Raw genomic sequence first — 27,759 nt, forward strand, 5'->3', positions numbered from 1 at the left:
CAAGAAAGTATGAAGCTTTGGGAAACACTTAACGGAATTAAGACTCTTATCCAGGGGGCATTTCTTCTTCCCACCTTTCCAAAAGCTACACTCCAAGTTTCTGTATCTGGATTTAATGAGCGGAAATCTACCCAAGTACAGGCTACTGACAAGCTGAATGTAAATGAATAAACAGGTATTGAAGATTTTGAGAGAGGAAAAAAAAAAACACAAAACAAAACACAAAACCCTTTATTTCCCACAATATTCTGAGATTTTTTTTCTATCTTCAAATACGGGAGAAAACATGAATATTGCTAAGTAAATGCTAAGTGAAATACAACCGTGGTGGGAAAATGCCCACTTGATTCCTGCATATTCTTAACAGTTAAAAATAAACCATCTCTATTAATCCCCTTAGTTCCCTTCTACAAATCTAGGTCACATCGGTCAAATAAAATTTTCAAAATGGCATAAAGCCAAATCATTTTAATTAGGTGTTCCTGTTACTTTCTTTCTAAACCTTTTCCCCCCTCATTCTCCAGCTAAAACAAAAACATTAACATTCTTGGTAAGCGTGTTTTCAAACCGGCTTTTAAAAGCAGAAATGATTTGTCACAAGTAGTAACACTGTTGAAAAGTGTGGCCTTTTCACTCAGACTGGACCACATTAACCTGTTGGAAAATTTATCTATGGAATGACCAGACAGGTTTTACTGGCTTCTGTAAAGCATATCTTGCTAAGTTAAATTAATCTTTACGGCCTTTAAAATAGCTGTTCCTGGGGTGCCTGGGTGGCTCAGTCGGTTGAGCGTCCGACTTCGGCTCAGGTCACGATCTCACTGTCCGTGGGTTCAAGCCCCGCGTCGGGCTCTGTGCTGACAGCTCAGAGCCTGGAGCCTGTTTCAGATTCTGTGTCTCCCTCTCTCTCTGACCCTCCCCCGTTCATGCTTTGTCTCTCCCTGTCTCAAAAATAAATAAAACGTTAAAAAAAAGATTTAAAAAAAAAAAAAAAAAGAAGGTATGACAGATTGCATTAGTGACTCCAATGCGTCCCTCCTTGTGGCCAAGTCTTTTGCCACGTCGGTTTCCGACGCCCGCTCACTTTGAGACTGGGCTCGCCCACGTGACTTGCTGGGGCCTGAAGAGGAAGGAGAATGTGCCCCAGCGCCAGTTCTGAACTTAGGCCGTAAGACGTCATGCGTGTCCGTGCTTGCTCTCTTGTCCTTCTCCGTCACTGAGATGAGGACATGACTGGGATAACCTGCTGATCCCAAGAGGAGGGGGAGGGACGCACAGAGCGGAGCCAGCTCCCAACGTGCAAGTCGGCCAAAGTGCCCACTAATTCCACCGAGAGCAGCTGGTCCTCGGCCTGCAGGCTCGCCAAACATAACAAATGATTGTTGCTTTAAGTTTCTGAATTTTGGAATGGTTCTGAAACAGCAATATGTAACTGATAGCAGTTTACTCTGTCTGAAAATCCTTGCTGCTAACACTGACGTTTCCTTGGAATCTTAAAGGCAAAAATGAGAAAGTTGCAATTTTCTTGGTGACCTGGTTTTTATGTGACTCTACTGTTAAAGGTAGGATACATCAATGTCTCTTGCCAGCCCAGTAACCAAAGATCAATAACCAGTCAATAAGATTTGGTGAGCTCCCACCATGTGCTCAGTACTGAGATGTCTGAAAGACATAAAAATCACAGTTTTTCATATCCATGACCTTACGATTCTGCTGTAGGAAAGACCATTAAATGTGAGGTAGTTAGAGCATCAGACAGGAACTGAGTGCCCAAATCTACACAATCTACATGGTTCAACATGGTGCTTTGATCATGTGCTTATCTCTGCATCTTCACGGAGCCCCAAAAAGAACAAGAGAGGAGGAACTGCAGACGAGATCTCAACGCAGCTCTGGAGCCTAGAAACTCAATGAATGATAAATGCGAAGACGGGGAGGCTGTCGCTTAAGCTGAGGGGAGTGAAGTCAACTAGGGGCAAACCAGGAAGGGCCTGGATTGGGGGCACCAGACAACCGCTGAAGGCAGGATGAAGGATAAGACGGAGCAGACTTGACCGTCTTTGTGGGAAGGAGTTGAGCCCCCATTTCCCCTCCTCACCTTCTTTCTGCCTGGAGACTAATCCTCACAGGCGCCAGCCGAAGAGGACGTGAGACGCTGCGACAGGCTGGAAAGTCCTTTCCCCTGCGTGTGCAAATGGGGTAAGAGAGAGGGGGCTACCTATTTGAGCTCTTTTTCGCTATTTCGTCTGGTACTTAAATCCGTCTCTCTAAATAAGATGTTTTCATGGCCGTCTCTCGATACTGTTTTTTCATTGTCGACATTATCCGTTGATTTACTACAAACGCAAGGTTAGGATTAACTCTTCTCTACTCTTAACAATTGACAACGTCTGAAACACAAAGGCAAGAAATGGCACCCCCAACTTTTAAAAACCACGGTGTGTCCTGTGTCCAAAGAAACTACTGAAATCGATACACAAAGAGCTGAACTTAGGAACAGGGAGGGATGCGTCATCCCAGGAAGTCAGGCCGGAAACACGCTGGAATCCTTGGCTTTCATTCCTCTGTCTTCCGTTCATGGGAGAAGACACTATTTCATTTTTAAAACTAGGAGCATGAGTTACTTTGGTGAAAATAAAATAAATAAATATAACCAATAATCCGAGTTACCCCCTTGGTTTGGATGGTGGTCAAGGGAAGCTTTTGCCTTTCCTACACTGTTTGAGATGTTTACAGCAAAAGCTTCCGCTCGAACGATTTGCATAATTAAAAGTAAATAAAATAAAATGCACACATAAAAAATAAAACCAAACTAGAACCAAGGGCTTGGATTCCAAAGCACTATTCAACAAAATAAACAATTTGGAAGCACCTACATTTCTCAGGTGAAACTACAATCAGTAACCGTAGAAGTCAGTCATTATTATTTTTTTTTACATGTATTTATTTTTGATAGAGACAGAGCACAAGTGGGGGAGGGGCAGAGAGAGAGGGAGACACAGAATCCAAAGCAGGCTCCAGGCTCCGAGCTGCCAGCACAGAGCCCGACGCGGGGCCCAAATTCACCAACCTCGAGACCATGACCTGAGCCGAAGTCGGACACTCAACTGACTGAGCCGCCCAGGCGCTCCATAAGTCATTCATTATTACATGCAGGGCATTGTATTGTGGGTTTTATGAACATAAACATCCTCGTTTAATGCCCACAATCTTATAAAGCAGGTAGTACTATTAGCTCCATTTTATAGAGGTGGAGACTGAGGCTTGGAGAAATTAAGACATTGCTCAAGATAGTAGGTATCCAAGCCATGATGGGAACCACATCTCTCTGTCCCTAGAGCTCAAGAGCTTGACACTGTGTCCAGAAGTAACCTGCTTTCCTTCTGCAACTCCAAAATTATAGGTTTACGCTAGAAAAAATAACCTGGAAATTCAAAGAATACCACTTTTTAGGAAGGGGAAAATAAGTCCCCAATCCTTGCGGCACTGGCAGTAACGATGGGCACAGATGGTCCCTGAGAACAAGAGGCAAACTTCCCCCGTGCTAGAGCCATGGTGAGAAGAGATCTGTGGTCAGGTGGTGGCCCTTAAAACCACTGGACTCATCTCTATCCCAGAGAACCCCTGGGCCTTCCCAGGATCCGAATCTCCTTAGGTGACTCCCTCCCCTTTCGTCTTATATTCCAACACTTGCATTCTTCACCCTAATCAGGTACTTGTTAATTTATCATGTAGGTTAGGTGCCCAGCTCATCTCTGGCTCATAATGCCAGTGGTCCTTCCAAGGGTATAGATTCTGAATGACAGAGATTTATCCTGCACAGTACCTAGCCCCTAGCACAGTGCCTGCCACCTGCTGACAGATGCTTAGTAAATTAATGATAACACAGAGAACATTAAAGACCTGCTTTCCTGCCAAGTCCAGGGAGGGCTCAATGACACATCAGTAGACCCTCCTCGAGAAGGAAGAGCTACCAATTAGAGAGAAACCATTACAGCGAGAGTGCCTTTAAAGTTGAAAAAAAAAAAAAAAAAAAGAAAGGAGACATGGGTGGGGCCAAGAGCCTCAAAAGTAAAATGGCTAATTAAATTCATGAATCTGTACACCCATCTGAGGGTTCACATAGCCAACAACACCTGATATAGGGAAAATAGGGGAAACAGACCATTTGAGTCACTTAAAAATAGTCCAGAGATGTGCCTTCCACAAAATAATACACCCCACTAACACAGTGACCTTTTTTCTAAGAACACGGTGCAGCCCAGTTCACCTTCTAGCTCTCTCTACCACTTTAATCCATGTGTCAGCATGAGGTATGATTCTCGTGAAAAGTATTATAAAGAAGAGTAATACCAGGCTCAGGGAGTTTCTATTCTATTAAGATCTTCAAGATACGTGGTCTTCAAGGGCGGTCAAGGTAATGTGGTCCAGTCAGAAGCTAGGGAGCCTGCAAGCATCGAGTGCAGAGGGGGAGGAGAGACAGGGACAAGACCTCTCAAGGCCCATTCTGTTGTCGACTGTTCCATGAAAACCCAATCGCCAGTGTTCCTGCAGCCCGCTCCCACTGCTGGGGCACGTCCCTGGCAATGTCATGCTCTAACTGACCCACTGGTCACCGACCTTGGCAGAGCTCATTTGCTGTGGCAGCTGTAACTGCCTCTTAAAGCAGAAAAACCTGTCCAGCATTCCACCCTCTCAGATGAAATCTAAGAGGCGTGTTCATCAGCACGTTGCCCTTTCCCCCCTTTTTGGAAAGGAATGGCATTTAGAGACAGGCCCTGCAAAATCCCAATGTTCTGAATTGATATCCTGACTACCACCCCAACCTTTAAAATATGTTACAATGGAGAGGTACATGTCAACAAACAGATCTTTTAAAAGATTTAATTTCTAAGTCATCTCTAACCCAACATGGGGCTCAAACCAAACCCACAACCCCCAAATCAAGAATCACATGCTCCCCTGGCTGAGCCAGCCAAGTGCCCCAATGGTTAAATTTTAATATAAAAGAGAAGGCTGGGTGTCTCCAATGCCTAAAGTACTATTAATTGTATGCAAACACCAGCTGTAAGTGTATCGTTTAGAGCAGAAGGTAGTAAATCAAGTCATCTAACTAGCTAATGCTTTTAAGGTGTGCCAGGAGAGAAAGGACAGGATGAGGTACTCTTATTAAAGAGGGATGGGTGGGCAGGGAAAGCTTTGTTAAAACTTTAAAGCATCAGGGAGGGATCCAGCTATAAGAATAAGAGACAAAATTTAAGCATGGTTAAACTTGTTCATTACATAGCCATTCAGAATATCCTTCTCTTTAAAAAATAGGTAATTAAAATATATTATCAATTTTCCCAATGGAGAATACTTTTAAAACAATGCAGAGTAGTGAAACTCCTTCTGTTTCAAACATAAGGTGTGCCTGTTTTTGAGTCTCAGAATAATCTGCCAACCTTCCAATTTAATTATGACCGAGATTCAAGTCAACTGTTGAGTGTTCTAGAGATACACTTTCTGTAAATTCCAGCTGGCAGCCAGTGGAAAGACTCCAAATCCCTTAAAAATATGCCATGGAGTGGAAAGAGAGTAGTCAAAAAAAGGAAAAAAGAAATGAAATTCTTTTGAAGAAATTTCTTCCCCCCACCCCTCCCGCCAGTTTGACCTCAAAAAATATAATCAGATATATGGCTCACTCTGTTTACTTATAATCTCTCTATCATGTAAGATTTTCTAAAACCTGCCCTATCTTTCCTGGAAATCAAAACTAACATCCACTCTTCTTCCAGTCCAGGGAAAACAGAGGGCTTCAAGTTTATTCAAAATAGAGACATGCAGACATCTTGAGGTATTCTCATTTTATCCCTTTCGCTTAGGAGAAGGGATAGAATCCTAGTTTCCAACTCTGAATACTAGTAATACATTAATACTCATTAATATGCACGGTATCATCATTAGCGTTTAGATTCTATCTTTGAGGAGAGCCCAGAGATTACCCAAGAATTTAGGGGCCTTTTGTGACATCAGGTGATGTCACCCTTCAGAAAGAATAAGGGGGAACTAGTTTCGGCACAGCTGGCTTACCGCCCGCTGTCAGCTTTAAACGTTCTTATTCTGATGTGTGTCTACTTTTGTCTTCCCAGGAAAGGTCTAAGGCAGGTCAATAAAGAATATGAAACATTTCCAGATTTTTAAGTCAGCGCCGTCTTTCAAAATAATGTTCATTTGCCGGAGAGAGTTTCGCGGCACAAGAAGCCAGCACGAACACTTCATCACGTATAGAGTGTGCCAACCTGCGGTCCCTGTGTGTGTCTCAACAAGCGTGTACTTGTGAAGTGCAACGTAGCCGGGCTCCCCGGTCCCACCTGTCCTGGGTAGGAAGGCAAACCCGAGCTCACTGGAGGGCCTGGTAAACCGAGAAGAGCAGCGTGATCAGTGATCACAAGTGAAGGTGGGAGGGTCCAGGGCGTATCTGCCTTCCACGGATTTACCCACCAGCCTATTCGCCAGAAGCCAAAATAAGTCACCATCCCTTATCTTAAGGGGTCCAGCATCAAAAGAAGCATCAAATGAATCGACACAGTCTGCTGGTTTCGATGGAGCAGCCTACAAGATTGTGTCGGGCCGCCTCTGAAGTTGGGGTGTTGTCTCCCAGTCCCTGGCGAAGCTGATCAGGATAAGCTGGGTCACCCCTGAAGCCAGCCTCACCGGGGAACAAACTCCCACAAAACACAACTGTAAGGGGAAGCTTTCTAGAGATGGCCTCCAAAATCAAAGCACCTATGTTGCCTCAGGCAGGGGCAGAAAAACTGCTTCATAAAAAGGAAAGAATTCATCTCAAAGCTAGGTTAACACAGAAGTATTGTCATGGAAATGGGTTATAAAAGAAAAAGAGAGTACAGGAGCAGAAAGGGGAATCACAGATTTACTCACAGTCACTAAGGGCTCTTTTTAAAGTGCTCCGGGCACCTGGGTTGGCTCAGTCTTCAAGCGTTCTATCAGGTCATGATCTCGAGCCCTGTGCTGCCAGCTCGGAGCCTGGAGCCTGCCTCAGATTCTGTGTCTCCCTCCTCCTCTGCCCCTCCCCTCCTCACGCTCTGTCACTCTCTTCTCTCTCTCTCTCTCTCTCAAAATTAAATAAACATAAAAAAAATTTTTTTTAATAAAAAAATAATGCGCTTCAACAAACCAATCTAAAGTTAATTTAATTTAGCTGGATTCCTGCTACAAAATACTCATGTTGGTTGTAAAACCCCACTATATTAATAATATCTTTAAATATGCTGATATATATGTATTTTATACAAAAACATGTTATGCACATAAACAGAGTATTAACGTATTATAATAAGCATAAAACTATTTTAACCAATGGAAATGTCCCTGAATCTCTCCCTTATTTTTTTACTTTTCTTTTAATATTTATTTGAGAGAGAGAGACAGAGAGAGTATGCGCGCGCGCGCGCGCACACACACACACACACACACACACACACACACACACACGAGTGAGCGGGGGATGGGGCAGAGAGGGAGGGCGAGAGAATCCCAAGCAGGCTCTGTGCTGCCAGCAGAGTTCAAAGCGGGGCTCGATCCCGCAAACCTGTGAGATCATGACCTGAGCCAAACCAAGAGTGGGACACTTCACTGACTGAGCCACCCAGACGCCCCTGTCCCCATCTCTAAAGATGTGGTCTACCCCAGGCGGCACATGTGGCCAGGTTTACAAAATGAACAGTCAAACAAACCTTGGTTGTCTTCAACCGTTTGATGAGGATCCATGAACTCAGTTTGCTCCCAGGTCATTTACATGCACAAACCTTAGAGCTAAGATTTCAGCTTTTCTTCGCAAGGTGGCTGGGCACACGGAAGGACTACATCCACTCCTCAAAGGAAAGGCTGGCGCCCTGGCGTTCCTCCCAGGAGTTCGTGGGCTGAGCTGGACTCCAGAGAGGGGTGTGCCATCCAGAGGGTGTGCCGCAGCCAGCTCAGGAAGAACGAGAAGTTTCCTGCAGGATTCTAGCTCCTTCCTCCCATACAGAATCCTCACCCCCTTCTCCCTGCTCTGTCTCCTACCAATTCTAAAGACCAGTCTTAAGAACACATCCATTCACCTGAAATCACACCTGCAGAAAACCATCCTTCCTGGGAAGCCACCATTAAAACACGCCCGGAATAGTCCTCGGATTTTCCTCCACTCTGCACAATCCAGAATCCAGATTTTGGTCCCCATCATTTCACAATAACTCAAACACAGGAGGCCAAGAGAGAAAAGATTGATCTTCCCAAGCCTTCTGCCTTCTTTTTTCACTTAATGAATTATTATCTCACCAGATGGGCTCTTACTGCTTTTTTTTTTTAAATACAAGGATTTAACAAAAATACTATAACTCCGGGGGGTTCCTTTTACTAGCAGCCTGACTATTCCTCATGGCTTTGGATGTTGTTCCCTGATAAAACACTGGTATGAGGCAAGCCATGGACTTTGAGCCTGTTTATATTAGGTACAGGCTGTCTGAAAACAATGACCTCATCCGGAAAGGCTCAGGAAAGAGGCATTTTTCCCTTCAGTCCAGAATGCGCTGATGCTGGGTTGGATTACCTGCCACCCACAGTCCAGCCTTTTTTGAACACCAGGGCTTTTGCAAAATGGAAACGTTATGAGGAGACAGTTTAAATGGAAAAAGACACTTCGGATAAATATCCCCAGCGTCGGATACATTTACGGGGCTACGAGGAAGGAAACTGGCCTAATTGTTTTAAGCGTGAGGGTAAACATTTAATAACGGTCATAAAGACACAGGCACCAGCACCCATTCTGAGATATCAGGTTAATCGAAAGCCCATAATCTATCCACTGGAAGGAAAGACCACAGGATCACTTGTTTCAATGCAAAGTTTGATTAACTGCACGTCCCCAGCTTACTTTCTTCCTTGTGTAGGTGGCTTTTTGGTTTTGTTTTGAAACGGCTCTGGAGATAGCCATGCTCCTGGATTACCCCATCGGCCCTCCTCCTAGTCCAGGCCACTGCCTGGAACTCTGTGCCTTTGATAATGTCCTCCTGACTTGGCCGAAGCACCAGGCGCCCGACACGGTATCACAACTGGACCACTCTTCGATAAAATGCTTGGCATCTGCAGAGCTGACTTCTGTCAGCTGCTGCCGAAAGGCCAGTCACATTGATTGAAATCTTCTGATTATGCCTAATGCCTAACATTCTCATGACTGTGATTTCATGCTTCACCCGAATGTTTTTTTGGTGAGTGTCTTGGGATTCTACCAAATGATGGAACAAAAGTCTTTCATGACTGCATAAAAAAATTTTTTTTAATGTTTATTTTTGAGAGAGAGAGAGAGAGAGAGAGAGAGAGAGAGACAAAGGGAGGGGCAGAGAGAGGGAGGCACAGAATCCGAAGCAGGCTCCAGGCTCCGAGCTGTTGGCACAGAGCCAGACGCGGGGCTCGAACTCACAGACCGCAAGATCATGACCTGAGCCGAAGTTGGATGCTTAACGGACTGAGCCACCCAGGTGCCCCATGACTACATGTTTTTCTTTTTTAAATAAGCTTTATTTCAAATGTAATGGAAGCTGGTTTTTTCTACTCCCTTGAAATCTCAGATTCTGATTCCTACTGGATTTTAAAGGAAAGGGGGGAGGAGAAACCATGTGTACTGGGCGACCTGTTTTCTGGGGCCAAACCGGGACTCTAGTTGAAAGCAACTTGCATGGGTTCTTTCCTTTTTGCAACGCAAGGCTGGCCGGGGGTGGGGGGCAATCCAGTATTGAAACTTTGGCGTTTTGAACAGTTAGCCCATAAAGTAGCTCCTTCTAAGCCATGAACCCCCCAGATTTGGCTTCCGTTGTGATTTATTAGAATCCAGAAACCAATTGCTTAAAAACTGTTTAAAATGTTCAACAACAGGGGAGCCTGGGTGGCTCAGTTGATTAAGCGTCTGACTTTTGGTTTCGGCTTAGGTACTGATTTTGCAGTTTCGTGGGTCCGAGCCCCACATCGAGCCCTGTGCTGGCAGCACGGAGCCTGCTTGGGATTCTCTGCCTCTCTGCCCCTCCCCCACTCGCACTTGTCTCTGTCTCTCTCAAAGTAAACAAATAAACTGAAAACATAATAAGAAACTAAAATGCACAATGATTTTCTAATTAACATGGCAACAGTACTTCTACAAGGTCATTTCAAGATCAGAGATACTGCTGTGTGTTCTTTTCCTTGTATCAGTCATTTAGGAACCTGGAGTACAAGTGTCTCCCTCAGAACCCCTCGAAACTCTTCCCAGGAAAGTGGTCATCAGTCAGCAAAATTAATAAGTAAAAAACGCTTTAATTTGCATATTCACCTACAGTCAAGAAATGCTTGATTGTGCATCGTTAGACAGGTTTCTTAACCACAGGACTTCTCAGAGACATTAATAGGCATGTGTGCCTTGTTAACTCTGTAAGACAAGAATAAGGTAAGAAGCATTTCCTAAATTTATTTGGCCAGAGAACCTTAACCCCGGCACAAATCATAACTCAGCACAACACGCCGTTCATAGGAAGAATGCTAGATGGGATTTTGGAGATCACTCACTTCATAGCATCAGAGATGAGAAATCTGAAAGCCAGAGGCATTTAGGGACTTTCTCAAGGCTGCAGAGAATGTACAAGCAGGTCAATTCTGCCTGGGAATGTTCAGTGCTGCTGTCTGGGGGGCTTCAACGGGCCACAGTGCCTGGCTCCGTCTGCAGGGAAGGTGCGGTCCCCAGCCATGCTACCATGCTCTGGTGACAGAGATGCCCATGTTCTTAGGCAAACAGGACATCTGACAACAGACCACGTTAAAAGATCTGGCCAAGGAGATGAGGCCTACCATAATACAATTTACGACGAGAGCTGAGAGAGAAAAATAGCAGGTATCGGGAGCAAAACATTCACGGGGCCCTGACCTCACCTTTCAAACTCAGCAGAAGAGAAAGAAACATACTGCAAACTGAATTCCATACGAAAGCTGATTCCGTTGGGAAAGACGCAAACTACATTTCTTCAAAGGTCGTATTCAGTAACGAAGAAGGCCCTTCCAGACCCTAACTAGAAAGGCATAGGGAAAAAAAGTTAAGAACACTTGTCATTTCCCTTAGCTTGGATTCTGATGAGAACTCTGTTAGCAGCCCGGAGAGCTGGCGCCATTCCAAGCTCAGCGATGTGACTCCGTTGGAAGGATCAACTTTAAGAACTAAAAGAAGCCGCTGTTCGCTCAGCTCTTAAACACAAAGCGCTCTTGCTGGTGGCTGAATCTAGAAATGGTCTTGACATCACACGGCTGTCTCTGTGCTATCACGCCTAGTTTCTGCTTATGATCTCCAGGTGGATCCCATGCAATGATCGTCAGAACGGGAAACGAAATTTTACGGGCTTTACTAAAATAATATCAACGCAGATTACATATGGTCATGTCTATCAGCTTTGTAAATTGCAGATAGAACAGCCTCATCACTAGTCATAGCTCACATTTACTGAGCTCACTCTCTGCAGGCACTGAACAGAGACTCCCTCACGGATTTCTTCTAACTCTCCGAGGCAGGGCCCGTTACCATCTCCATCTCAAAGATGAGGCAACTGAAGCCGAGAGAAGTTCAAGAAATTGTCCAAGGTCACTCCCCCCCCCCCCCCCCCCCCCCCCCCGTGAGAGACACAGCTGGGGCTTGGGCACAAGGATTCTGAATCAGAGGCCATGCTCCGGATGCTAAAAATTTCCTCACAAATCCTAAAACAGCTCGGGGGCGGGGGGGGGGGGGGATCATTACATCAGAGAAAATGCCAAGCCATCTCCACACCTGAAATTATGAAGGGTTGATCCAAAACACGAGTTTAGCACTAGAAGAGTTAGCATAAACCCAATGGCTGCTAATGCTTTTTTGCAAAAAGTCTAAATATGGAAAAACGTGTGTGGTGGGGAACAGGGGACAGGGAGGAGGGGCATTCTTATTATGGATGTTGAAAGAATCATTTTTCTGAGCCATCTTCTGTTTTCATGAGATTCTCCTGAATTAATCTCATTCACAAAGAGACCCAGCCGATGGCTAGCGCTGGTCTCCGCTAGGGCTGCGGTGAGGGGAGAACCATCATGGCAGACTGCTCCCCACACCTTATGCCCATTAGCCTTCCATGTTCAGGTTGGAGTTGCCAACCAACTCACTAGACCAGGGGGAGGCAGAAGACCCAAATGCTTGACCTGGCTCTATTGCTAACTCACCAACGATCCTGGGCAAATCACCAAGCTGTCTTCTAAATCTAGAAAGCGGGCCACTAACAACCTGGTCTATCTCCTGGTCTATCTACATCAGAAGATGTGAGAGCTGACAGAGTTTGCCCATATTTTCTGTCAGCTTTTTCTTCTCTCCTTTCTCTCTCCTCCTTCCTCCCTCTCTTTCTTTTTCTCTTTTTATTTTCCCTTTCTTTATTCCTTTTTTTTTGGGGGGGGGCCACTATTTGTCAAAAAGGATTTGAGACGAAATCTCCAGCACACAGACTCTGGAGTCCCCACATGAAACAATACGCTGGATGGGACAGGGTAGTTAGTACGTGGGGCTCCGTCACCTGACCTTCTGCTTATCCCAATCACTGCGTGACGATGCCTCCTAACATCTGCTGCCACGACCCCGAAATGGGGCCGCTATCTTCCTAATGGTTATTCTGTCCCAGGGACTATGATAAGCATTTCTCACGTGCCTCTCTCAGTTTTTTCCTCACAGCAACCTTAGAAGGTAAGGACTTAGAAGACGGGTGTTACTAATTCCTCTTTAACAGATGAGAAAATGAAGCCGAGAGAGAAAGTAATTTTTCTCAAGACCGCGTGTAGGCAGAAGATCAGGGACTATGGTGAGATGTGATGCAATGACTCAGTCTGAACTTCTTTCAGCCTTTTCCCCGTTGTCCTGCTGAAAAAATCCACAATTACCACCTAACCAATATCAAGGATGTTGTTCATGCAAACCTTTTCTCTTTTTTTTCTTGATAAAGAAATATTCAATTTATTAAGGTTACAAATATTTCAATGGAGTTCTTCCTTTTTTATTGTATTTTATTTTTTACTTTTTAAAATTTACATCCAAATCAGTTAGCGTATCGTGCAACAATGATTTCAGGAGTAGATTCCTTAGTGCCTCTGACCCATTTAGCCCATCCCCCCTGCACAATCCCTCCAGCAATGCTCAGTTTGCTCTCCATATTTATAAGTCTCTTCTGTTTTGTCCCCCTCCCTGTTTTTATATTATTTTTGTTTTCCTTCCCTTATGTTCATCTGTTTTGTCTCTTAAAGTCCTCATATGAGTTAAGTCATATGATTTTTGTCTTTCTCTGACTAATTTCACTTAGCATAATACCCTCCAGTTCCATCCACATAGTTGCAAATGGCAAGATTTCACTCTTTTTGATTGCCGAGTAATACTCCATTGTATATATATACCACATCTTCTTTATCCATTCATCCATTGAGAGACATTTGGGCCCTTTCCATACTTTGGCTATTGTTGATAGTGCTGCTATAAACATGGGGGTGCATGTGTCCCTTCGAAACAGCACACCTGTATCCCATAGATAAATGCCTAGCAGTGCAATTGCTGGGTCGTCGGGTGGTTCTATTTTTAGTTTTTTGAGGAACCTCCATACTGTTTTCCAGAGTGGCTGCACCAGCTTGCATTGCCACCAACAACGCAAAAGAGATCCTCTTTCTCCGCATCCTCGCCAACATCTGTTGTTGCAGGCAAACCTTTTCAAACAAAGAGGCAAGAAGTAGGAACAGAATTCTCTGTTGTCCACCCAGAGCTGAGGAGTTGACAGCAAGGGACTTGTTATCTCCTCACCCCCTTATCATTTCGTCCGCGTTGACTCTCACACCCACCTGCCTAGCTGGGAAACAGGGGATTAAAAGGTATTCTGTATCCCCTACAAAAGAAACAGGCATTTCTCTTCAGTGACTCATTTGATATAAATAAGCTGTAGGAAGTGGGGAATTCCGATCTTTCTGTGCCTTTGAAAAAGTGGTGAAGATAAAGTCTGAATGGAAGAAAATTACTGCACAATGAAGAGATTCTACCCTGCTTTCATGGTAAGAGGATCAAAGATTAGGTTAAATCATAATGATTTACTAGAGTCTGGATTTAAAAAAAAATTTTTTTTAATGTTTGTTCATTTTTGAGAGGCAGAGACAGAGCGCAAGCAGGGGAGGGGCAGAGAAAGAGGGAGACGGAATCCAAACCAGGCTCCAGACTCTGAACTGTCAGCCCAGAACCCGACTCAGGGCTCGAACCCATGAACCGCGACATCATGACCTGAGCCGAAGTCGGTCGCTTAACTGACTGAGCCTCCCAGGCGCCCTGCTAGAGTCTGGATTTTTATAATTTCTACACTAATTACCACTTGGCCCACAAGTGATATATGAGCACAGTAAGCGCCAAGTATTCATTCACACGTAGCTTCACCCCTAGGGAATGAAGGAGGACATTTAATGACTGTGCTATACACAGAGGGCAGCATTTTTTGTTGTTGGAGCATAAGAAAACAGAATAAACACCCAAAAGACACATACTTGCCCCGGCAATGCTACTACATCGCTCCATCTCACCTATACCTTCCACCGTGTGTATGACTCCCGCGCTGGTCCTCCACCTCTTTGGAAGCTACATTCAAAGTTAGCGGGAAGAGAAAATACGCCACATTTCAATAAGGATGAGAACGCCTCTTCAAACCACTGGCTCTGATTCAACTTCGCAGCTTAGTTTGGGGAGCTGTAAATTGAATTTAACATTCTGTATGATCCCACCTACTTCACAGTTTACTGACAGTAAAACATTCATACTTAGTCTCTAATGCAAGCAACCATTTACTTACGGTCCCATGCGGACTAATTATTCCAAAGACTTTCCTTGAGAGTCAAAGTCTTTGACTTTTGAGAGTCTTAATGGTTCATCTCTGCCCACTTTCAACTTTCCTTTGAAAATCCAAAGGGACTTGGACAAGTCTCTAACTACAGATATGACAATTTTACACACACAATCAAAAGTCAACACAAAAATCTTTCCACCCTGTCCCAAACTCAAGAGGTAAGTCTAGTTTAGGCATTTTAAGGATGCAGCAAAAACAACAGCATGCATTAAGCCTTTCAAAATAAGCCAACACTGCGGATGCCTTGCTAAATGTTTTTAGGCTTCCTAAAATCCAACCTCTGGGGTCAAGACAAAATTGCCTTTAGCAGTCAAACATCCCTTGCAAACAGAAGCCTCTGGACACCCCGTGTTCCCTTCCTTTAAGCACACAGACCAAGAGGGCGTGGAACTTGGGGGGCCTTTAGATCATCTAGTCTGGGTGTTTTGAAGCTCATATATGCATCATCAGGCTTTTCAGGGTTTGGTGAGGGACTGGGGGTGTAGGGTTGATTCTGGGTTCCACCCCAACTTCCACCGAAGAAACTGCCCCTCGTCTGCTTCGTTTTCTGAGCTTTCAGATGAGCCTTTGTTGGGAGAAAGGGTTCCACAGCTAAAAACAAAACATACTCTTTGAAAAATGCACATCCTGTCAATTCTTTCCATTTTGGAAAGGAAGAAAAGGAAGGTCAGTGAGTTAGTGACTCGTCCCAGGCCCCAGGATGAGTGAGCGGTTCAGGCAGGGGTTACAACAGCCACAGACTCTCAGCAGCGTTCTCCGCTGCACGTGCTATCCCCGAACTGCCAAGCACACAGCCCCCAACTGACAGGCCCCCCGTCCTTGTCCACGAATGCGCTCGGGTCCGCCCGCTGCGGCTCTTGCTGGAACCGCCCACGGCCCTACAGTGCAGGCTTGCAGGTGTGCTGGTGGTCTTACTCTTGTTCTTATTCTAATATTTATCTGTATTCTTATTCTTACTTTGGCATTTTTAGAATACGAGGTGGGGGCAGGACAGTAGCAAGAGTCCTGCCAACGTAAAGTGAAAAATGAAAACTTTCTGAAGTTTAATGGAAATCAATAAAAAATAATATTGGGGAGGGGGCACCTGGGTGGTTCAGTCGGTTGAGCGTCCGACTTCGGTTCAGGGCATGACCTCATGGTTCCTGATTTCCAGCCTGGCATCGGACTTTCTGCTGTCAGGGCAGAGCCTGCTTTGACTCCTCCTCTGTCTCCCTCTCTCTGCCCTTCCCCTGCTCGCATGCGCACTCCCTCTCGCTCTCTCTCCCTCCCTCAAAAATAAGTGAACATTAAAAAAAAAAAGAAGTCATATTTGGTTGATAAAAGTTGAATTTACACTCACGTTAGGTGGAAGCAGGATCTGTCCTGCTTACTGTGACCTTCACGCTCAAAGTTTTTGTTACTGGGCAAACCACAGCTGAGCTGACGGTGTGGGGTCTAGCCCCAGGTGCCCTCCACAATTCCAGGCCTCTGCACGTAGTCTGGGATTGCCTTTCCAATAAACGCCACGGTCACTGGCTTTGGCAGGGTGGATGTGCATTTTGTAAAACGTGAGGAAACCAAAGCGGGAGTCACAAAAACTGATAAATTAGAGTGAACCATTCCAGCTATTCCTAAGGGCTCTCATTTACACAGGGCTCCTTTACATAAACTCATAAAATGATCCTGGTTGCCATGCACCAGGTGAGTGCTCTGAGCAAGTTATTTTATCTATGTGTGCCTCAGTTTTCTTACCTGTAAGACGGGGGATAACTATAGCACCTACTTTATGGGGTGTTCTGAGAATCGAAATAAACAGTTCCTGGTACATAGTGACCTCTGTATAAATACTAGTTATTATCGTATTCTTTTTTTTTTTTTTTTAAATTAAGTACTAGACAGAGAGGCCAGGGCAAGGAAGTAGCAAGACCCCTGCCAATTTAAAAAAAGAAATGAAAACAAAATTGTTCTGAAGTTTCAGGTAAATCAACAGGAAATAACCATTGGTTGATAATAGTGGAATTTACAAACCAACTGGGATCCTACTCAGCCTTACCGTCTACTCTAGGGCCCTACTGTTCCAAGACCCCTGGGGCAACAGCATGGCCGTCACCTGGGAACTCTCGAGAACTGTACAACCTCAGCACCAGCCCCTACTCCCACCTACCAAATCAGAACCTGCCTTTTAACGAGGTCTCCAGGCAATTTACATGCATGTAAAAGCTGGCGAAAGGCTGCTTTATGGCATCTACTGTGATTTCACCATTTGTAGGTTAAAGGTAGAAGACCTCATTCTATAGTTACATTTCCATACATTATCCTAAATCCTACACCTCTGTCCATTAGCCCTCATGTTACCTAGTTTCACTAACCTGAGTCTCAAGGCAGATGTTCCTTTTGTGGGACAGAACGATAGTTCAGGACAGCATCCAGAGCCACAAAGTCACCGCTTGTTAATCACGTCCATGATTTTAAGATGTCATTATCATGATCATCCATCGAAGGCTAACACTTACCGAGCTCTTACGTATGCGAGGATTAACACAAGGTGCTTTCCATATGTTCCTGCTGGGTTACTCGCATTGCCCTTTCAAGTGGGCATGACTATCCCCATTTCACAGATGAGGGAACCCAGGCTCAGGGAGGCAACATCACACTTTCTCAAGGCCAAGTTCGATGGGGGAAAAGGGCCTTTCTGAAGTCCACTCTCTTACTACAAATTAATGCCTACAACATCCAAATCACATCTCTGTGACATGGGGAGTAGCAAGTAGCTCCCTTTTTCTGTAAGGAAAACTGAGAGCATGGGGTGCAAGAGCTATGTAGAATCAACAGCCGGAGACTGAGGTCGGAACTAGGTCCATGAGGGTTCAGGTTTTTCAAATTGAAGAATTCCGCTGCGAGAAATGCCAATGATAATGCAACGGCACTGAAGACACGGGGAGGGAAACCCCGTATGAAGTGAAAAGGACAGTTTCCATTCAGGAAGCTTTGCACAACCAAATCAAAGGGCTTCCGATTTTCATCTCGGCGGTCAGTAGCCTACTGGGGTGTCGGAGTCTTTGGCAAACCAGGACATCCAGATTTTTACTGCCATGATTTAAAAAAAAAATTTTAACATTTAGTCGTTATTGAGAGACAGGGACAGAGTGCGAGTGGGGGACGGGCGGAGAGAAGAAGGAGACACAGAATCCGAAGCAGGCCCCAGGCTCCGAGCCGTCAGCACAGAGCCCGACGCGGGGCTCGAACCCACGGACCGCGAGATCATGACCTGAGCTGAAGTCGGACGCTGAACCGACTGAGCCACCCAGGCGCCCCGTATCGCCATCATTTGTGGCAACTGGTCGCATTTCTCAGTTGACACCCCGCACAATTATTCTCGCACCCCCGTGAAATTCTAATTACGGTCTCTCTGATTTCCCTCGCTACGGCTCTATAAATCTTTGACCCCAAATTGCTGAGGCCTCAGCGAGATTCGTCCGAATCTTTCCCTGATAGCGCCAGCATCGGAAAGACAAAGACACCGGTTTTATTTATTTATTTATTTATTTATTTATTTATTTATTTATTTATTTTAAATGTTTTTATTTATTTTTTAGTCAGAGAGAGACAGAGCATGAGCAGGGAAGGGGCAGAGAGAGAGGGAGACACAGAATCGGAAGCAGGCTCCAGGCTCTGAGCCATCAGCACAGAGCCCGATGCGGGGCTTGAACTCACAGACTGTGAGATCATGACCTGAGCCGAAGTCGGACACTCAACCGACTGAGCCACCCAGGTGCCCCAAAGACACCGGTTTTAGAATCAAGAGGTCGGGGCTACCGTCCAGGCCCCCCCAGACTTTCCACCTGCATCCCTGAGGGCAGCAGGGAAAGGAGTCAGGATTCGTTGGCTTAGGATTCTGTACCAGTTTGTGAGGGTCACGACCACCACCTACCACACGCCGGGGCTCTTAAGCAACAGAAATGCCTTTCCTCACGGTTCCGGAGGCCAGAGGTCCAGCGTCAAGGTGTCGGCCGGCGGGTTTGGCTTCAGAGGCCTCTCTCCTGGGCTTGCAGACTGAGTCTTCTCTGGGCTCCTCACATGCCCGTCGCTCTGCCAGGGCACGTATTTGCTGTCTCTGTGTCCGAATTTCCTCTTCTTACAGGGACACTGGTCATGTGAGACGAGAGACCACCCTAATGACCCCACTTTAACAATTGCATCTTTAAGGACCCAATTTCCCCAAACGGCCACATTCTGAGGTACTGGGGTGGGGGAAGGGCTACGATACGTGAATTTGGGGAGGACGCAATCCAGCTTATAACACACGCCGACTGGACCTTGTCGTCCATTCTCACCAAATCCTAGTGCTGCGCTGAGGCCGACTCCCCCGGTCTGGGTTCAGTAAGAACACGAATTCCTAATGATCTGAACCTCTCAGGCCCACGATTCGGAGCAGTCCGCAGGAGGGAAGAAGAGAACAGGGTTCCGGGCCAGACCTTTGCTTTTCTGGTCTGTGCTATCAGAGACCAACAATCCCTGGCCTCACTGTTTTACCATGTGGCCTATCTTCTTCCCCACCCCCTCTCATCACACACTTATGGAAGGTCACGCTGACGTGGGTTTTTAAACAGTGTGAGCGCTGCTCGTAAAACAGTCTGGGTCAGAGATGAACGGTTGCTCTGGAGGACGTATTGGTACACGCTGGAATGAAGGGCTGGGATCTGGCAGGCCGCGAGGCCTCTCGTGTCCCAGGGAGCAGGGGGTGTGTGAGTCCTGGGGGGCCGGCGCCCCCACCTTGGGCTTCCTGGACAGCTGTCCCGCACAGCAGGACAGCCAAGCGGCCAGAGTCAGCCCCAGGCTGGCCCACTCGCACCAGCAAATGCCAGCCAGTAGGAGGGAGGAAAAAAATCAACCCGGTGCGAGCATGGCAGGAGGTTCCGGGTTCACGCAGGGCGTGTGCAAACGGCTTCTAACAACGGATTGGACATTATGTGTTCGTGGGCACCTAAATCACGACGCAATAGGAACAGAGCAAGACAAAAGTGAGGGTGGCACTTGCTGTGAAAAAAGAAAACCCACGTGCATCATTTAATCTAATAAACTTTAACTTAGATTGCTCTAAATTTCGATTTTAGTAATTCAGCTTTTGTTTTTTTTCCTAGAGAGAGAGTGGATATGCGAGTGGGGACAGGGGCAGAAAGAGAGACAGAGAGAGAGAGAGAGAGAGAGAGAGAGAGAGGGAGACAGAGAAACTCAAGCAGGCTCCACGCTCAGCACAGAGACAAACACAGGGCTCAATCCCAAGACTCTGGGATCATGATCTGAGCTGAAATCAAGAGTCGGTGGCTCAACAGACTGAGCCACCCAGGGGCCCAGTAATCTAGCCATTCTTTACATCATCAATTTTTAACGTTGGTTCTCAAAACCTGTTCATATTAATATAAAATCCTATAATCTCCCTTAGGGTTTTAAAAGATGATTTTGGGGGCGCCCAGGTGGCTCAGTCGCTTAAGCGTCCAACTTCAGCTCAGGTCATGATCTTGCAGTCTGTGAGTTCGAGCCCCGTGTCAGGCTCTGGGCTGACAACTCAGAGCCTGGAACGTGCTTCAGATTCTGTGTCTCCCTCTCTCTCTGCCCCTCCTCTGCTCATGCTCTGTCTCGCTCTCTCACTCTCTCTCTCAAAAATAAAAATAAAAGGGGCGCCTGGGTGGCTCAGTCAGTTAAGCAGGCGACTTTGGCTCAGGTCATGATCTCGCGGTCCATGAGTTCAAGCCCCGCGTCGGGCTCTGTGCTGACAGCTCAGAGCTTGGAGCCTGTTTCGGATTCTGTGTCTCCCTCTCTCTGACCCTCCCCCGTTCATGCTCTGTCTCTCTCTGTCTCAAAAATAAATAAACGTTAGGGGCGCCTGGGTGGCGCAGTCGGTTAAGCGTCCGACTTCAGCCAGGTCACGATCTCACGGTCCGTGAGTTCGAGCCCCGCGTCAGGCTCTGAGCCCCGCGTCAGGCGCTGGGCTGATGGCTCGGAGCCTGGAGCCTGTTTCTGATTCTGTGTCTCCCTCTCTCTCTCTGCCCCTCCCCCGTTCATGCTCTGTCTCTCTCTGTCCCAAAAATAAATTAAAAAACGTTGGGAAAAAAAATAAATAAACGTTAAAAAAAAATTTTTTTTTTAATAAAAAAAATAAAAATAAACATTAAAAAAATTAAAGTAAAAATTATTTTAGATTAATATATTAAATGTATTAAGGATCACATTTTAGAAACCTCTTGTACATGCAGACCCACACAACTATAGGGGAAAATAACACCAGTGAGGAAACAAAAAAATTAATCCCCCAAATAGAAATTTTCTTATTAATTCATTAACACAGATGAAGAAACGACTAAGAATTACTAGATGTTTCAGGAAAACAAACAGCACAAAGTGGGACCAAGATGAAAATACAACCACAGGATTCTAGAGAAAACATATAATTTATGCAACACGAGAGGACCTAAGTACAAATTCACACTCAAGTCATACCTCTAAGGTATTTGAGAACACATTGTATCCATGAAATTAAAATGGGGAAAAATTTAAAGGGGCCCAAGAAAAACAGAGTTTTGGGAAATTAAAAATCATTATGAAAATAAAAAGAAATTCAATGGACAGGCTAGAAATAAAATGTCAAGATCTCCAACAAGGTAGAGCAAAATATAAAAGGCATTGCCAATATGAAAGAAGAATTAAGAGAGATGAGCAGGGTCTATAGCATCCATTTATTAGGAGTCTCAGAAAAAGAGAACAAAGCAGAGGGGAGAAAATAATAAAAGAAAATTCCCCACTCCTGGAGACATTGGTCTTCACGGAGAATTGGAGAAGCCAGGTGCCAAATAAGATGAAGAAAAAAGATAAACTACAAGACAGGTCCTGGTGGAATTTCAAAATTCTGAAGGTACAGAGAATATCTACAAAGAGATCAAGAGTATCTATCAGAGACCAAATCAGGTTACCAAGAAAGAAAGGGATTCAAGCTGCCACCAGACTTGGCCGACTCTCTGGATGTCAGAAGATAGTTAGAACAAAAAGCCTTTCAAGTTTTAAGGAAAACACAGCCTTGCATCTGGATATCTTTACCAGGTCCATCAAGCATGTGGGCAAAGTAAGACATTTTCAGACATGCAAGGATTCGATGCACCTCTCATGCACCCTTACTGAAAAAATTAGCTGAAGCTTAACTCAAACAGAAGGAAAAATTAATCTTCAAACATAAAGCTACTAATTCCAAGAAAACGTAGAATTAGTTTAAGAGTCAAATGGGGAGGGGTGGGAATCCCATAATGGCTTTTCTGCAACAGATCTAGAAGCCAGTGAGTCCAAATTAGAACATGGTCAGAGGGCTCCAAGAAAGCATCTTTAAGAAAGTATATTTCATTCAACAAGTTAGTATGATTAAGAGGGTGGAAGATCGTGGTGACGTTATTGACACATACATTTTGCTTACAAAAAAAAAAAAAAGAGCTGGAATTAAAAGCTGTATGTAAATTAAAAATCTGAAGAAAAAAATCACAGTCCAAATATGAAGCAAACTAAAAAATAACATAATTTTGAGTAAAAAAAAAAAAAAAAAAAAAAGAATTTTGGAAAAGGGCACTTTGATGATGATGCTTTGATAATAATGCCAGAACATTGCCTCACAGTAAAACAGACTGAGTGCACAAAATTATAATTCCTTCTCTACAGGTCCAATCACATACCCCTTCTGAAGTTAAGAACATTTACAAAATTTCAATATTACAAATGCTTTCTGCTGGTTTTCAGAGCTAAAAAAATCAACTTATAATGAATAAGAAAGCATAAAAGTTAGAAGATTTCGAATATTATAAACCTTGACAGGGTAAGCAGAGAGCAGTGGGAAGGCAGGGCAAATGGGGGTTGGAGGAAAAAGAGATAGGGAGTGGGGCTAACTCGCTCATTTTATATCCCAGGGAGTCGAGGGGTATTGTCTAAAGTCAGAAGAAAACCAGCATGTCATTTAGAGTGATAAAGACAACCAATCGTAAATTTAAAACTAATGAAACTCTGGACGTGAGTATTAAATCTAGTTAAGAAATATTGTTGAAAGAAGCGTAAGAGTTACTTAGAATATTATTACAATTACAGTGGTGCCCACTGAGAGTAAAAACTAAACTTGTCCAAGACAGTTACATATGTTATAAAAGGGCAAACACAAGGATCTTTGTGGTGGTGGAGCTGTTCTTTGTCTGGACTGAATCAAGGTCAATATACTGGTTGTGATATTTTACTACACTGTTGCAAGGTGTTGTCCAGTTCCAAGACAGAATGAAGCAATAAAGTTACTTAAGTGAGTATATCCTTTTTTTAAAATATTTTTTTAACATTTATTTATTATTAAGAGATAGAGTGAGAGCAGGGGAGGGGCAGAGAGAGAGGGAGACACAGAATCCTGAGCAGGCTCCAGGCTCCGAGCTGTCAGCACAGAGACCAACACGGGGCTTGAACCCATGAACTACGAGATCAGAACCTGAGGTGAAGTCAGAAGCTTAACCAACTGAGCCATTCAGGCGCCCCTGAGTGATTATATTCTTAATTCTACCAGAGGATTCTACCAAGCTAATCCACGTCTTTTCTTTTGCCAGCTTCACTGAGATAATCACTGAAAAATAAAATTGTAAGGTATTTAAAGTATACACCAGGATGGCATGGTGTATAAAAGATTCCCACCCTCAAGTTCATTAATACATCACATAGCTACCTTTTTTTCCCCCAGTGAGAATGTTTAAGATCCACTCTCTTAGCAAATTTCAGTTATACATTACAGCAGTACCAGCTACAGTCATCATACTATATGTTTGATCCTCAGAACTTATTAAACTTACAATTGAAAGTTTGTGCTCTTTTACCAATCTCTCCCTATTTCTCCCACCCACCCCGGGAACCAACAATGTACTTTTTGTTTTGATGAGTTGGATTTTTTTTTTTTTTTTTAGATTCCACATACAAGTGATTCCCTAATACATTTCCAGATTGTATAAGCAATAAGTTAATTCATTGCATATCATATGATCAATTGACTTTTCACAAAGGCCCCAGTGCAATTTAATGAAGGAAGGGGTCTTTTTAATAAATGATGCTGAAGCAATTGGCATCCACATGGGGGAAAAATGAGCCTCAATCCCTACCTCACAGCACACACAACATTATTCTAAGCTGGATCATAGATGTAAACCTAAAACCTAAACCCGTAAACCTTTTAGAAGAAAACAGAATCCCTGTGTTACCTGGGGCTAAGCAAAGTTTTATCAGACAGGATACAAACAACACAAGCCATAAAAAGTTGATAAATCAAACTTCATCAAAATGAAGACTTCTTTATATCAAAAGACACTCTTAAGAAAATAAATGGACAAACATCAGGCTACCAGGAAAAAAAATTGTAAAGCATAATGTGCACAAAGAACTTCTATCCAGAATGCTTTTTAAAAATCCTACAAAGCGAGAAGACAAACAACATAATCAAAAAAGTGGGGGGGAAAGAGCTGAACAGGCACTTCAAAAGACAGATAAGCAAATGCATGGGTGGCTCAGTCAGTTAAGCATCCAACTTCCGCTCAGGTCATGATCTCATGGTTTGTGGGTTCAAGCCCCACATTGGGCTCTCTGCTGTCAGCACAGAGCCTGCTTCGGATCCTTTGTCCCCCTCTCTCTCTGCCCCTCCCCCACTGGTTCATGTGCATGTGCGTACTCTCTCTCACTCTCTCTTAATAAATAAATAAACCTTCTCTCTCTGTCCCAAAAATAAATAAAAAAACGTTGAAAAAAAAATTAAAAAAAAAAAAAAAGGGGCGCCTGGGTGGCGCAGTCGGTTAAGCGTCCGACTTCAGCCAGGTCACGATCTCGCGGTCCGTGAGTTCGAGCCCCGCGTCAGGCTCTGGGCTGATGGCTCGGAGCCTGGAGCCTGTTTCTGATTCTGTGTCTCCCTCTCTCTCTGCCCCTCCCCCGTTCATGCTCTGTCTCTCTCTGTCCCAAAAATAAATAAAAAAACGTTGAAAAAAAAATTTTTTTAAAAAAATAAATAAATAAACCTAAAAAAAAAAAGGATAGATGAGCAAATGGCCATTGAGTACATGAAAAAGTTCACAAATAATTAGCCACCAGTAAAATGCAAATTGAAATCACAATAAGATGCCACTATACCCAATGAAAGTACTGAATGTTTACTGATGTAAAACAACCAGAACTCTAATACAATGCTAATGAGAATATATCATGATAATTTGGGGGAAAAAAGGTTTGGAATTTTCTTATAAAGTTAAACGTACACCTACCCTTTGACCTAGTAATTCTACATCTGTATGGTTATCTAAGAGAAATGAAAACACAAATCCACAAAAAGACATTGAGAATGTTCATAGCAGCTTTATTCATGTTAGCCACAAAATTATAAACAAGTCAACCGTCCCTGAATAGTATGGATAAACAAACTGTGGCATAGCTTTACAGTGGAATACTATGCAGCAATATAAAGGGATAAACTATTTCTATATGCAACAACGTTGATGAATCACACAGTCCTTATGCTGAACCCTACAAAAAAGGGTACATAATGTCTGAATCCATTTTTATGAAATTCTAAGACAAGCAAATGTAATTAGAACTGTAGTTGTCTGGGAATAAGAGACTTCTCTGCCAAGGGACATAGGGACTATCTAGAGATACGGAACTATTCAATATTGTGATAAAAGTATGGGTTACATGATGTATCCATTTGTAAAAATTGTGTAGGCAAGATCTGTACATTTCAATGTCCATCAATTATACCTTTAAAAAGTAACAATAGGGGCGCCTGGGTGGCTCGGTCGGTTAAGCGGCCGACTTCGGCTCAGGTCATGATCTCACGGTCCGTGAGTTCGAGCCCCGCGTCGGGCTCTGTGCTGACAGCTCAGAGCCTGTAGCCTGTTTCGGATTCTGTGTCTCCCTCTCTCTCTGCTCCTCCCCTGTTCATGCTCTGTCTCTCTGTCTCAAAAATAAATAAACGTTAAAAAATTTAATAAAAAAAATAAATAAAATAAAAAGTAACAATAGAGGGGGGCTCCTGAATGGTTAAGCATCTGACTTGTGGTTTCCCTCAGGTCATGATCTCATGGTTCCTGAGTTCGAGCCCTGCATCGAGCTCTGAGCGAACAGTGCAGAGCCTGCTTGGAATTGATTCTCTGTCTCCCTCTCTCTGCTCCTCCCCTGTTCTCTCTCTCTCAAAAATAAATAAACATCAAAAAAAGTCTTAAAAAATAATAAAGGGAGTAGAAGTTTAGATAAAACAAGAACAGTAGAATATTAATGACTGTTGAAACTAAACGATGGCTATGTGAGGGTCATTATATACTATTTTGTTTATTTTTATGAGAGAAATCTTCAAACATATACAGAGTAAAAAATGTTCACTGAATTTTAACTTTATATTACAGCAACGTGATCAGATGTTTAGAACTCTAATATTTTGAGCTTAAAAAATTCAACTGGCTGATTTTTATTCTTTTTATGCTTTCTTGTTTGAATGACAAGCTAAAAACTAAGATTTCAGTCTTCTATTTTCAAGCTTTCTCTCTCAACACCACATTGTAAATGAAGGAAGTCTTTATTGCTAGTAATCAAAAAGAGAAATTGCAGACAATCACTAATATATTACCTTTCTAAAACATTGGCTTTTGAAATACCATAGATATTTCAATGAGTTATAGGAGACTTTTAATTAGATGAGTACAACTTATATCTACTTGAGAATAGAGTTCGCAGAATTACACATTTGAATGATAAAAATGACCTGCTTGTATTTTAACATCAATGTTTTCTATATTTCTTGTCTTTAACTGATGATCTGTCATGACTGTACATTGAAGAGTACATAAGAAAAAGTAAAAACACTTTAAACTTGCATAACACTCAGTATCACTAAAAGTGTTCACATAAATAGTAAGTCAACCTCACCAATTAAAATGCAGAAGCTCTCAAACCATTCATTCTTAAAAATAATAGTATTTAAATGATTACTTCATTTGTTAATTTCTTAAATAGAAATTATATCAGACACCATTATTGCTTTTAAATACACGAACTTGAGGAGTATCTAGATAAACTAATTCAGATATTTGTAAACGGTAATAGGGAAATTCTCCCACATATAATTTGTGCTGAGTAAAACTTGATAGTTACCACGTATGGAACCGCCTTTGTGAAACACTATGATTCCGACGATCTTAGATATCAACAAAATAAAATCATCTGTGTGCCTCCAGCCTGGAATGCTCTTCAACTCCCCTCACAGACATACTCTTTACCTACTGATCCAAAGGATTTTATTCACCTTCAACACAAAGCTCAATGACCACTTCTTCCTTGAAGCTGTCCCTTTGAATCCTACTCTAATTCGTCACTCTACCTCTGTCACTATGGCGGTTTATCTAACCTCAATTATAGCACATTTACGTTATAGGATCACTTGTCTCTGTGTGTGTCTTCTAACGGATGTATATTTTCAGGAATGGTGGAAGAAGTGGTAGGCATGATTGTACCCATTCTACAGACGTGAAACCAAAAACTGAGAAAGATGAAACAACTTTTCCTAAGGTCCCACAGCCTTCAGTGGCAGCACCAGGATCCCAGCACAAGCTGTGTCCCAAGCCCGCGCTCTTAAAGACCACAGAAAGGCTGCCCTCTGAGCTGTCTAAGCAGCTCAGAGTTCCATCTTCATTGCCTCCCAAGTATCTGACCTGTGCTTTCCACATTACACGTTCTATATGTTGAATTTGGTCTTCGTTCACATCAAGTGCCTTGAGAGTAAGATATTTAATTAAAATAGCTTCTCAGTTCACTCATTTAA

The 27,759-nt window shown here is 43.7% G+C and overlaps 1 protein-coding gene across 3 annotated transcripts in view; it reads right to left on the bottom strand.

The window, feature by feature from the left end:
* The window catches only part of ABLIM1 (actin binding LIM protein 1), a 293,132-nt gene that overhangs the window by 202,257 nt on the left and 63,116 nt on the right, over nucleotides 1–27,759 (bottom strand). The window contains exon 1 of one of the 3 annotated variants that reach the window (XR_008424944.1): nucleotides 7,737–7,898. The exons of 1 other annotated variant lie outside the window; for it this stretch is intronic. The gene's annotated coding sequence lies outside the window, so the exon portion shown is untranslated. Of the gene's footprint in view, nucleotides 1–6,921; nucleotides 7,017–7,736; nucleotides 7,899–27,759 lie in introns of those variants that run through there. One more of the 3 variants, XR_008424959.1, reaches the window with a different exon arrangement.

Source organism: Panthera pardus, unplaced genomic scaffold (assembly GCF_024362965.1).
Source record: "Panthera pardus isolate Hobbes unplaced genomic scaffold, ASM2436296v1 HiC_scaffold_22, whole genome shotgun sequence".
Lineage (NCBI taxonomy): Eukaryota > Metazoa > Chordata > Mammalia > Carnivora > Felidae > Panthera > Panthera pardus.